The 14,769-nt window shown below is 29.0% G+C and overlaps 1 long non-coding RNA gene across 1 annotated transcript; it reads right to left on the bottom strand.

Moving 5' to 3' along the window:
• Positions 1-4,093: 4,093 nt before the first annotated feature.
• Positions 4,094-7,384, bottom strand: LOC133547480 (uncharacterized). The gene is made up of 5 exons (XR_009805509.1): positions 7,329-7,384; positions 6,935-7,093; positions 6,067-6,648; positions 4,949-5,099; positions 4,094-4,844 (listed from the first exon to the last, which is right to left on the bottom strand). It is a non-coding gene; the product is annotated as an uncharacterized LOC133547480 (long non-coding RNA).
• Between the last annotated feature and the right edge of the window lie 7,385 nt (positions 7,385-14,769).

Here is a 14,769-nt window from a genome sequence, read left to right as displayed (position 1 = left end):
ATATTAAATACATGTTTAGTGTATGAATATTAAATACATGTTTAGTGTATTAATATTAAATACATGTTTAGTGTATAAATATTAAATACAGGTTTAGTGTATTAATATTAAATACATGTTTAGTGTATAAATGTTAAATACATGTTTAGTTTATGAATATTAAATACATGTTTAGTGTATTAATATTAAATATATATTTAGTTTATTAAAATTAAATACATGTTTTGTATTAATATTAAATACATGTTTAGTGTATAAATATTAAATACATGTTTAGTGTATTAATTTTAAATACATGTTTAGTGTATGAATATTAAATACATGTTTAGTGTACAAATATTAAATACATGTTTAGTGTATGAATATTAAATACATGTTTAGTGTACAAATATTAAATATATGTTTAGTGTATTAATATTAAATAGATGTTTAGTGTATAATTATTAAATACATGTTTAGTGTATTAATATTAAATACATGTTTAGTGTACAAATATTAAATACATGTTTAGTGTATTAATATTAAATAGATGTTTAGTGTATGAATATTAAATACAAGTTTAGTGTGAAAATATCAAATACATGTTTAGTCTATTATTAAATTCCATTTTAGTTTATAATTATTAAATACATGTTTAGTGTATTAATATTAAATACATGTTTATTGTATTAATATAAAATATATATTTAGTTTATTAAAATTAAATACATGTTTTTGTATTAATATTAAATACATTTTTTGTGTATAAATATTAAATACATGTTTACTGTATTAATATTAAATACATGTTTAGTGTATGAATAATAACAACATGTTTAGTGTATTAATATTAAATACATGTTTAGTGTATAAATATTAAATACATGTTTAGTGTATGAATATTAAATACATGTTTAGTGTATTAATATTAAATGTTCAGTTTATTAAAATTAAATACATGTTTTTGTATTAATATTAAAAACATGTTTAGTGTATAAATGTTAAATACATGTTTAGTGTATAAATGTTAAATACATGTTTAGTGTATTAATATTAAATATATGTTTAGTGTATTAAAATTAAATACATGTTTTTGTATTCATATTAAATACATGTTTAGTGTATGAATATTAAATACACAGTTAGTGTATGAATATTAAATACATGTTTAGTTTATGAATATTAAATACATGTTTAGTGGATAAATAATAAATGATTAGTCTCTTAATATTAAATACATCTTTAGTGTATAAATAATAACTACATGTTTAGTGTATAAATGTTAAATACATGTTTAGTTTATGAATATTAAATATATGTTTAGTGTATTAATATTAAATATGTATTTAGTTTATTAAAATTAAATACCTATTTTTTATTAATATTAAATACATGTTTAGTGTATAAATATTAAATACATGTTTAGTGTATTAATATTAAATACATGTTTAGTGTATGAATATTAAATACATGTTTAGTGTATAAATATTAAATACATGTTTAGTGTATTAATATCAAATACACTTTTAGTGTATAAATAATAAATAAATGTTTAGTGTATGAATATTAAATATATATTTAGTTTATTAAAATCAAATACATGTTTTTGTATTAATATTAAATACATATTAAGTGTAAGAATAATAACGACATGTTTATTGAATGAATATTAAATACATGTTTAGTGTATAAATATTAAATAAATGTTTAGTGTATGATTATTAAATACATGTTTAGTGTATTAATATTAAATATGTGTTTACTTTATTTAAATTAAATACATGTTTTTGTATTAATATTAAATACATGTTTAGTGTATGAATAATAACTACAGGTTTAGTGTATGAATATTAAATACATGTTTAGTGTATAAATGTTAAATACATTCTTAGTTTATGAATATTAAATACATGCTTAGTGTATTAATATTAAATATATATTTAATTTATTAAAATTAAATACATGTTTTTTATTAATATTAAATACATGTTTAGTGTATTAATATTAAATACACTTTTAGTGTATAAATATTAAATACAGGTTTAGTGTAAAAATATTAAATACATGTTTAGTGTATTAATATTAAATATATGTTTAGTTTATTAAAATTAAATACATGTTTTTGTATAAATATTAAATACATATTAAGTGTAAGAATAATAACTACATGTTTATTGAATGAATATTAAATACATGTTTAGTGTATGAATATTTAATACATGTTTAGTGTATTAATATTAAATACATGTTTAGTGTATTAATATTAAATACATGTTTAGTGTATAAATGTTAAATACATGTTTAGTGTATAAATATTAAATATATGTTTAGTTTATTAAAATTAAATACATGTTTTTGTATTATTATTAAATACATGTTTAGTGTATGAATATTAAATACATGTTTAATGTATAAATAACATGATTACTGTATGAATATTAAATATATGATTAGTATATAATTACATATACGTTTAGTATATGATTATTAAATACATGTTCAGTTTATTAATATTAAATACATGTTTAGTGTATAAATATTAAATACATGTTTATTGTATAAATATTAAATACATGTTTAGTGTATAAATATTAAATACATGTTTTTTGTATAAATATTAAACATATGTTTGGTGTATAAATATTAAATACATCCTGCCATCAGTGTGTGAATGTGTGTGTGAATGGAGAAATACTATCAAAGCGCTTTGGGCTCCTTAAAAAGAGGTAGAAAAGCGCTATACAAGTACAAACATTTACCATTTATATATATATATATATATATATATAAATCCCATACATGTGTATATTCATGTATATATACACATATATTGATATACTATACATAATATTAACGGGACGATGTGGCGTTTCCAGTGAGGGTTGGACTTTGTCACCCATTCTGTTCAAAACTTTCATGGACATAATTTCTAGGCGCAGTCAAGGTGTTGAGGGGATCTGGTTTGGTGGCTGCAGTATTAGGTCTCTGCTTTTTGCAGATGATGTGGTCCCGATGGCTTCATCTGGCCAGGATCTTCAGCTCTCACTGGATCGGTTCACAGCCGAGTGTGAAGCGACTGCGATGGGAATCAGCACCTCCAAATCCGAGTCCATTGTTATCATTCGGAAGAGGGTGGAGTGCCATCTCCAGGTTGGGGAGGAGACCCTGCTCCCAAGTGGAGGAGTTCAAGTACCTCAGAGTCTTGTTCACGGTGTGGCGTCTTCAGTAATGCGGACGTGGTGAAGAAGGAGCTGAACCGGAAGGCAAAGCTCTCAATTTACTGGTCGATCTACGTTCCCATCCTCACCTATAGTCATGAGCTTTGGGTTAGGACCAAAAGGACAAGATCATGGGTAAAAGTGGTCGGAATGAGTTTCCTCCGCCGGGTGGTGGGTCTCTCCCTTAGAGATAGGGTGAGAAGCTCTGCCATCCGGGAGGAACTCAAAGTAAAGCCGCTGCTCCTTCACATGGAGAGGAGCCAGATGAGGTGGTTCGGGCATCTGCTCAGGATGCCACCCGAAGGTCTCTCTATGGAGGTGTTTTGGGCACATCAAACCGGTACACTTTAAATAAAATAAAAAGTTGAGAAAACACACATTTTCAAGGTAACTTGATGCAACAAGATTTTTGCGTTTTACTATTGTTGACTTAACTAGTTGAGATAAGAGTTATGTCAACTCAGATCTTCTTGTTCACCAAATTATTATATTTACGTCGGACCAACAATAAAGTTCATTCTTCAATTCCATATATTATTACCTTCAACTAACTCATATATTCTTGTTGAACTTTGACTACTGTTCTTGACTTAACTAAGATTTCAAAGTTTAGATAAGAGTTTTACCAACTCGATCTTGTTCACCAAATTATTATATTCACGTCGGACCAACAATAAATTTCATGCTTCAATTCCATGTATTTTCACCTTCAACTACCTCGGAAATTCTTGTTACTTCAGTTACTAAAATTCCTTTACAAGTCAAGTAACATTTATGTTGCGATAATTTTTTTCTTTAAATGCTGAATGAATAAATAAAATAAAGAGCAGACATCAAAATATATCCAAAACCTTGTTTATTTCTCATTTAGAAACATGTTTAACATAAGGGTTCAATTGGGTGTCAGAGACCTTGACACTTTCCCAGCTATTTTCTTTAAAGTGAATAAACCAGCTAAGAAAGTTAAAAGCTAAGAAATAAATGCTTTTACAGCAGCCAGGCAATATAATTGTGTAATGATTTGATGATAGAATTATCATCATAGATAGAGAAAATGTGTTTAGTAAATTAGAAGAGTTGACAAACTTGATCAGCTGACAGTGAATATGCACCTCTTGTCAACTTCACTTAAATGTAAAGAAAAAGATATATCTACATTTAAGTGAGATTCACAAAATACCAATATGCTACATAACAAATGGCAGTACCGAGTTCTGGCGGGTTATGTGGCATAATGGCGTTTTGGGAATCTCACTCAATTTTAAATATATTTTGAAAAAAAAAATTTTTTTTAAAAATGGTGTATCTCACTTAATTGTAAATACATTTTGAAAATAAATATAATTGTTTTCCGTGAGGCCTTGCATGTTTTAAATCACTGGCTGTGAAGTTTTATATGAGCACCAACCACAACGCACTCGAACAGGCAGAAAACATAGGTTGGCTTCCACATTAAGAGTCACAGCAAAAGCTTTGTTTTCAGAGACCTTGTCCGCTGAGAGCCCATCCATCCATCCATTTTCTACCGCTTATTCCCTTTTGGAGTCACGGGGGGCGCTGGCGCCTATCTCAGCTACAATCGGGCGCCAGGCAGGGTACACTCTGGACAAGTCGCCACCTCATCGCAGGGCCGCACTGAGAGCCAAGCTGGAAAAAGATAGACTGAATTGCTTCAAAGGTGTACGTCATCTCCTTTGGATAATCAATGTTGATGGCATACAGTAGGCCAAAGAGGTATGCAAAGGCGGTACCGAGGTCTGGCAGGTCATGTAGCACCATGGAACCTTCCAACACAACAGCCCAGTCCCGTAAGTTGGGTGATACAGCAGGATCATCTTCTTCAAGGATTGTAAGGATGCCAACAGACACGCCTCTGAGCACTCTTTCTTCAGGGTCACTTTCCTGAGGGTAAGTAACACATGCATGATTGAGTGTTAGGTCCAACAAAAGGATGTCATTGTGTGGATCTTCTGGGAACGATTACAATTTTACAATGTTCAAAAAAATGGGAAAAACCCTTAAATTACTTTCAAATGAATTGAAGGTAGAACATTAACCATTAAATATTTAAAAAAAAATGGGGCAAGAACTTTTCTTTATGATTATATGCATTGGTTAAAGAATATGACATTTGGGCATTCAAAAACAAATCTGGGCACAAAATGAAATCTACACAAAGTGTATTATGCATAAAATCTTTGTCATCAGCTATGAGATCCTACTCCATTCATCCATCCATTTTGTACCGCTTATTCCCTATGGAGTCGCGGGGGTTGCTGGTGCCTATCTCAGCTACAATCAGATCCTACTCAAAATGTTAAAATAGTAATAGTTGTTTAGCTTGTTGCTCCACTCTCTGGTTCAAGGCAAGGCAACAGAAATCATTCATTTTAACTGTTTGTGCATTTTGGAAGGAATAGGCGAAGATTGTTCATCGCAAGTAAGCTTAGCTCAAAAACTAGCAGTCAATTGTAAGTGTTAGTATGCCGCCGCCGACTGTGAGCCAGGGTGAATTTAGTTTATATTCAACAGACATTCATCAGCAACGTCGTTTTCTCTTCTGCAACTTAAAACTAACAGCATGTCGTCGGAATAGAGTTGTAAAGTTTATCTTCTGACTGTTGGCGAAGGCAGGCTACCAATAGACTACCAGTATTTGAGCTAATCTAACAAGCGATGAGGAAACATTGGCTGATTCTTCTTCAAAAATACATCCACAGTTAAAGGAATGGTTTCTATCGACGGATCTTAAACCAGAGAGCAGGGCAACAAGCTAGAATATGAAAATGTTGAACTATTCCATTGAAGCTACATTAGGCCAAATTACTTTTAATTTTCAAGTAAATGTCCTATTATTATTATTACTTACCAAATGCTGCAGGAAAAACGTATGTGACAAACTCCCAGCCGTCCTCGTGTGGGTTGCTGTGACATTGAACACACGACGCATCGTAGCAGGTTTGATTCCCATTTATTGGTTCAATCAACCTTTCTTCGGGCCAGTCGGGCGCACCCATTTCTAGTGCGCTGGCACCTCTTCCTGGTCGCTCTGCACCCTTTGGTGCTCGCCTGCTGCGTCTGTGGCAGGGACTCATTGCGGACTGCTCTCTGTCGTCGGGCTCGTGGTCGGGCTGCCGTGGTTTCCTTTCCTTTCCTGTCTTCCCTCTCGCAATCGTGCCCCCCTCGCCTCTCTTAAAGTCTAGGAGCAGATGCGCAGATTGTGAGCAGATGTGTGTCCTACGCACCTGACTCCGATTGCCGTCCTCCTGCCGCTCCGCGTGCGTCACGCCGCATGCCCCGCCTCCTGGCCTTCATCTTGGTCCAGAACGCCTCTGTCCGCCCGCTGTCGGCCCGTCGGCTGCGTCTCTCCACACTTAGTTGTGTCGTCCCAGACAAAAACGGGGAGGCATCTCAGTGCTGTCATCTTTCGGTGAGACACAATGTCTGATGTCTATAGAGTATACAGTGGAAGACATAAGCATATACATTAGTGAAGCGCCATAGTGGATTTATACAAATGGCAAAATCAAAAGTTGTTTTTAGTAATGACCAGTAGACCGCAAGTCTGACCAGTAGCATGCTCAAGAAAAGGGGAAAAAAAACACTTCAAGCCTTCAGACTAAAGCATTTTCTACTTTTGCAAATTAAAAACAGTTATAATTATCAAATAGCACAAACTAAGAACATATAGCAATGACTGATAAGATCCATTTTACTGACACATGTCCATCACTTACTTGTTCATCAAGCTTATCCAGGAAGTCTTCTATTTGCTGACCAATAGCTTCCTTTCTAGCCCGGTACAGTCTGAGCAGGCGAGCCACATAATTCTCAAGGCACTCATTGAAAGTCTTCAGGAGGTCTTTGCTGGTGATGCCATGACATTTTTCAGATATCTGAAAAACACAATCAGTGGAGCAATGGCATTTAACTTTAATCACAATGTGAGCTTTTGACTTGAGATTTCAGGGCTGATGGTATAGTGGGGTGCTTTATGTTGGAGGAGCATGTAGTGGAGTGGGAGGGCAGGTATAGTGCAGCGTGTCAATAAATGTGTACACTCCTACACCTATTCCATACAGGGCAATGAACATATAAGTACCACAGTTAATAAATAAATGACAGCCATACCTCTTGATTGGAGCTTTCCAATTTGCAATATTTGCACTGCATTCAATCCTCCTCTGAAACACAAGAAACATGAAATGGAAATATTTGGTTTCACTAAAAGCATTTAGCTGCAGACAATTATCCATTTTTTTCCCACCACCTCTATGTTCAACAGATACTTCATACACTTTATATTACACATAAATAGTATAGGCTACACCACGCAGACATGCTACACTTACCATACTCAGTATTATATCAGTTACTTTGTCTACATATTCATGGTAAGTACTCAAATACATGTTAACTTTACTCAAATACATGTTAACTTTACTCAACAGGTCCTACAGGTAAGTATTAGCAAGTAATATTAGCTATGGAAATACTGTGTTTAGTGTAGAGTCACCCCTTTGAACATAAGTGCAGGTAAGTAATGCATAAACATGAATGACATAAAAGGTGAAAATGACAGTTCAGTAATAGACCATTACTCCACACTGAATAATTGTATTAACGTGTCTTAATACTCTCTTGTTCTCAGTTGATCTGCTTTTCCAGCAGGGCACAGACTTGTGGAAGTGAATTACAGTGAGCCGTTTGGGACGGGAGAACAAAAATAAATAGGCGGTCAATAGTAGAACAACCCGTCGGCTAAAAAAAAAATGGCCTTTTCATGGTCGACTATCTTGAAAATATAGAGAAATAAAGGGCGGCGGTGTTAATTGATACGCCTACGTTACACTCACGTCTCTCTCTCGCCCACCATGAATTGATTAACGTGGACCCAGACTTAAACAAGTTGAAAAACTTATTGGGGTGTTACCATTTAGTGGTCAGTTGTACGGAATATGTACTGTGCAATCTGTCAATAAAAGTTTCAATCAATCAATCAAAACCGTGTGAATTCCTAGCCAACTAATCACGGCAGCACTAGTACCCACAACACATTTGAACGGGGGCGGAGGGTTGACACCTCTGCTCTAGCCGTAGGCCGGACTGGTAAAATCACAGCACGATAACTTAAAAATAAAGACAACTTCAGACTGTTTTTCATTGTTTGAAAATAAAACAAGTGTAAAAAGTTTTTTTTACATTGACATGCTGTGGTTAATCATTTTGTTTGTTGTTATTTATATTTTCTGAACACATTATGTGATAATGTTCATCAGTCAACTCATTGGTGTCTTTCAAGATAAAACAAATTATATCAAAGTCAAATTACAGGATGTTATTCGTGTAGTTTGCTCATTTTCCTCGACTGATGTACTAACATCATGTGCTTTATTTTGTACATATGTTGCATCAACTACAAAGAATTGCTATTGCAACATCCAGTGGACACATTTAGAACAGCTGTTTCTTTCATTTAAAAATGTCAGGTACATTTTTATACTTTAACTCATCCTGCGGGCTTGATACAATTTGTTAGCGGGCCTTACGCGGCCCTCGGGCCGGACGTTTGACACCCCTGGGCTAGAGCATTCTGGCGGGATAATAATTAGCTTAGCTCTTCCGTCAATACACACTGCTCATTCAGTATCCCAAAATATTTAGCCGGTTCATCATTCACACAGTTTGTTATGTCCACAATGTCTTAAGCATACATAGCTATAAACACGGATTAGCCTGGTTTGGACCCACACAGAAAGTGATCAGCTTTACATGTAGCAGTCATTGCTAACGGCGACCGCCATCTTGGGCATTGAAGAGGCCACACACACACACGACAGACGCTTAACCACGGTCATGACTTAATGTCGCTGGCAAAATAAACTGGAATAAAAACACAAGTGATGTATATTACACAGGTGTCGATTATAAACAGGGTACCTGTTGTTCACAGTCTCTGCTCCGGTGGCTCTTTCTCTCTCTCTCTCTCTCTCTCTCTCTCTCTCTCTCTCTCTCTCTATATATATATATTTATTTATTTATACACTAAACATGTATTTAATATTATACACTAAACGCATTTTTTAAAATTCATATATTAAACAGTTGTTTAATGAATACTTATACACTAAACATGTAAAGGAGGAATTGGAAGTCTGGGACACTAAATAAGGCACACTTGGAAGTAATGAAGTTCTTTGTGTGTGCAGTTGCAGCAGAAGTCCACAGGAGGGCGCACAATCCCTCTTAATAAGTCTGGTCCCCCCCACCCCCCCCCCCCTCTCTCCCTCTCTCTCTCTCTCTCTCTCTCTCTCTCTCTCTCTCTCTCTCTCTTTCTCTCTCTCTCTCTCTCTCTCTCTCTCTCTCTCTATATATATATATATATATATATTTATATGTATTTATTCATACACTAAACATGAATTTAATATGTATACACTAAGCACATTTTTTAAAATTCATATATTAAACAGTTGTTTAATTAATACTTATACACTAAACATGTAAAGGAGGAATTGGAAGCTGGGACACTAAATAAGGCACACTTGGAAGTAATGAAGTTCTTTGTGTGTGCAGTTGCAGCAGAAGTCCACAGGAGGGCGCACAATCCCTCTTAATAAGTCTGGTCCCCCCCACCCCCCCCCCCCTCTCTCCCTCTCTCTCTCTCTCTCTCTCTCTCTCTCTCTCTCTCTCTCTCTCTTCTCTCTCTCTCTCTCTCTCTCTCTCTCTCTCTCTATATATATATATATATATATATTTATATGTATTTATTCATACACTAAACATGAATTTAATATGTATACACTAAGCACATTTTTTAAAATTCATATATTAAACAGTTGTTTAATTAATACTTATACACTAAACATGTAAAGGAGGAATTGGAAGTCTGGGACACTAAATAAGGCACACTTGGAAGTAATGAATTTATTTCTGTGTGCAGTTGCAGCAGAAGTCCACAGGAGGGCGCACGTTCCCTCTTAATAAGTCTGGTCCCCCCCCACCACCCCCCTCTCTCTCTCTCTCTCTCTATCTATGTCTTTCTCTCTCCCTCTCTCTCTCTCTGTCTCTCTCTCTCTCTCTATATATATATATATATTGTTTAATTAATATTTATACACTAAACATGTATTTAATATTTATACACTGAAATATTCGTACACTAAACATGCATTTAATATTCATACACTGAGCATGTATCTAATAATCATATACTAAACACATTTAATATTCATATACTAATCATATTTTTTAATATTCATACAGTAAACATGTATTTATTATTCTCTAAATAAGGCACACTGAAATAATTAATTTATTTGTGTGCAGTTAAGGCAGATTTCCACTGGAGGGCGCACATTCCCTCTTAATAAGTCTGGTCATGCATACACTAAACATAGTTTTTAATATTTATACACTAAACATATTTTTACTATTTGTGCACTAAACATATATTTAATATTTACACACTAAACATGTATTTAATATCAATACAAAAAAATGTATTTAATTTTAATAAACTAAACATATATTTAATATTAATACACTAAACATGTATTTAATATTAATACAATAAACATGTATTTATTAATTATACACTAAACATGTATTTAATATTAATACACTAAACATGTAATTAATATTTATACACTAAATATGTATTTGATATTAATACACTAAACATGTATTTAATATTAATACATTGAACATGTATTTAATATTCATACACCAAACATGTATTTAATATTAATACAAAAAACAAGTATTTAATTTTAGTAAACTAAACATATATTTAATATTAATACACAAAACATGTATTTAATATTAATACACTAAACATGTATTTAATAGTTATACACTAAACATGCATTTAATATTTATACACCAAACATGTATTTAATATGAATACAAAAAACATGTATTTAATTTTAATAAACTAAATATATATTTAATATTAATACACAAAACATGTATTTAATATTAATACACTAAACATATATTTAATATTTATACACTAAACATATATTTAATATTAATACACTAAACATGTATTTAATATTAATACACTAAACATGCATTTAATATTAATACAAAAACATCAAATTAATTTTAATAAACTAAACATATATTTAATATTAATACACTAAACATGTATTTAATATTTATACACTAAACATTTATTTAATATTCATACACTAAACATGTATTTAATATTTATACACTAAACATTTATTTAATATTCATACACTAAACATGTATTTGATATTCATACAAAAACATGTATTTTTGATATTCATACACTAAACATGTATTTAATATTAATACAAAAAACATCTAATTAATTTTAATAAACTAAACATATATTTAATATTAATAAACTAAACATGTATTTAATATTAATACATTGAACATGTATTTAATATTAATACAAAAAACATGTATTTAATTTTAATAAACTAAAGATATATTTAATATTAATACACTAAACATGTATTTAATATTAATACAAACAACATGTATTTAATTTTAATAAACTAAACATATATTTAATATTAATACAACAAACATGTATTTAATTTTAATAAACTAAACATATATTTAATATAAATACACTAAACATGTATTTAATATTAATACAATAAACATGTATTTATTAATTATACACTAAACATGTATTTAATATTAATACACTAAACATGTATTTAATATTAATACATTGAACATCCATCCATCCATTTTCTACCGCTTATTCCCTTTTGGGGTCGCGGGGGGCGCTGGCGCCTATCTCAGCTACAATCGGGCGGAAGGCGCTCCAAAGACATTGAACATGTATTTAATATTAATACAAAAAACATGTATTTAATTTTATTAAACTAAACATATATTTAATATTAATACACAAAACATGTATTTAATATTAATACACTAAACATGCATTTAATATTAATACACTAAACATCTATTTAATATTTATACACTAAACATGTATTTAATATTTATACACTAAACATGTATTTAATATTCATACACTAAACATGTATTTAATATTCATACACTAAACATGTATTTAATATTTATACACTAAACATGTATTTAATATTTATACACTAAACATGTATTTACTATTTCTAAAATAAACATGTATTTAATATTCATACACTAAACATGTATTTAATATTTATACACTAAACATGTATTTAATATTAATACACTAAACATGCATTTAATATTAATACACAAAACATGTATTTAATATTAATACACTAAACATGCATTTAATATTAATACACTAAACATCTATTTAATATTTATACACTAAACATGTATTTAATATTTATACACTAAACATGTATTTAATATTCATACACTAAACATGTATTTAATATTCATACACTAAACATGTATTTAATATTTATACACTAAACATGTATTTAATATTTATACACTAAACATGTATTTACTATTTCTAAACTAAACATGTATTTAATATTCATACAGTAAACATGTATTTAATATTTATACACTAAACATGTATTTAATATTAATACAAAAAACATGTATTTAAATATTAATACACTAAACATATATTTAATATTTATACACTAAACATGTATTTAATATTCATACACGAAACATGTATTTAATATTCATACAAAAACATGTATTTAATTTTAATAAACTAAACATATATTTAATATTAATACACTAAACATGTATTAAATATTTATACACTAAACATGTATTTAATATTCATTCAATAAACATGTAGTTATTATTCTTACACTTAATATGTATTTAATATTAATACAAAAACATGTATTTAATTTTAATAAACTAAACATATATTTAATTTTAATACACTAAACATGTATTTAATATTTATACACAAAAAGTGTATTTAATATTAATACACTAAACATGTATTTAATATTTATACACTAAACATTTATTTAATATTCATACACTAAACATGTATTTAATATTAATACACTAAACATGTATTTAATATTTATACACTAAACATGTATTTAATATTAATACAAAAACATGTATTTAATTTGAATAAACTAAATATATATTTAATATTAATACACTAAACATGTATTTAATATTCATAACTAAACATGTATTTAACATTTATACACTAAACATGTATTTAATATTAATACATTAAACATGTATTTAATATTAATACACTAAACCTGTAGTTATTATTCATACACTAAACATGTATTTAATATTAATACACTAAACCTGTATTTAATATTTACACACTAAACATGTATTTAATATTAATACAAAAACATGTATTTAATTTTAATAAACCAAACACATATTTAATATTAATAGACTAAACATGTATTTAATATTTATACACTAAACATGTATTTAATATTCATACAAAAACATGTATTAATTTTAATAAACTAAACATATATTTAATATTAATACACTAAACATGTATTTAATATTTATACACTAAACATGTATTTAATATTAATACAAAAACGTGTATTTAATTTTAATAAACCAAACATATATTTAATATTAATACCCTAAACATGTATTTAATATTTATACACTAAACATATATTTAATATTAATACAATAACATGTATTTAAGTTTAATAAACTAAACATATATTTAATATTAATACACTAAACATGTATTTAATATTTATACACTAAACATGTATTTAATACTAATACACTAAACATGTATTTAATATTCATACACTAAACATGTATTTAATATTTATACACTAAACATGTATTTAATATTCATACACTAAACATGTAGTTATTATTATTATTATCATTATTATTATTATTATTATTATTATTATTATTATAGTGTATAAATATTAAATACATGTTTAGTGTCCGAATATTAAATATATGTTTAGTTTATTAAACCTAAATAAATTTTTTTAAATTAATTTTAAATACATGTTTAGTGTATGAAAATTAAATATGTTTAGTTTATTAAAATTAAATACATGTTTTTGTATTAATATCAAATACATGTTTAGTGTATTAATATTAAATAGATGCTTAGTGTATAAATATTAAATACATGTTTAGTGTATTAATATTAAAGACATGTTTAATGTATTAATGTTAAATATATGTTTAGTGTATTAATATTAACTACATGTTTAGTGTATAAATATTAAATATATGTTTAGTTAATTAAAATTAAATACATGTTTTTGTATTAATATTAAATACATGTTTAGTTTATAAATATTAAATACATGTTTAGTGTATTACTATTAAATACATGTTTAGTGTATGAATATTAAATACATGTTTAGTGTATAAATATAAGTGTATGAGAAACCAAACTTATGTAAAAAAAAAAAAGAAAAAAAAAAAGGAAAAAGAGAGAGAGAGAGAGACGGAGAGGACCGGACTTATTAAGAGGGAACGTGCGCCCTCCTGTGGACTTCTGCTGCAACTGCACGCATAAAGAAATTCATTATTTCCAAGTGTGCCTTATTTAGAGGATAATAAATACATGTTTACTAAATGAATATTAAATATATGATTAGTATATGATTACATATAC

The sequence above is a fragment of the Nerophis ophidion genome, unplaced genomic scaffold (assembly GCF_033978795.1).
Source record: "Nerophis ophidion isolate RoL-2023_Sa unplaced genomic scaffold, RoL_Noph_v1.0 HiC_scaffold_117, whole genome shotgun sequence".
Classification (NCBI taxonomy): Eukaryota; Metazoa; Chordata; class Actinopteri; order Syngnathiformes; family Syngnathidae; genus Nerophis; species Nerophis ophidion.
Note: the sequence above shows the minus strand (reverse complement) of the source record. Positions and strands in the feature narration are given on the sequence as shown.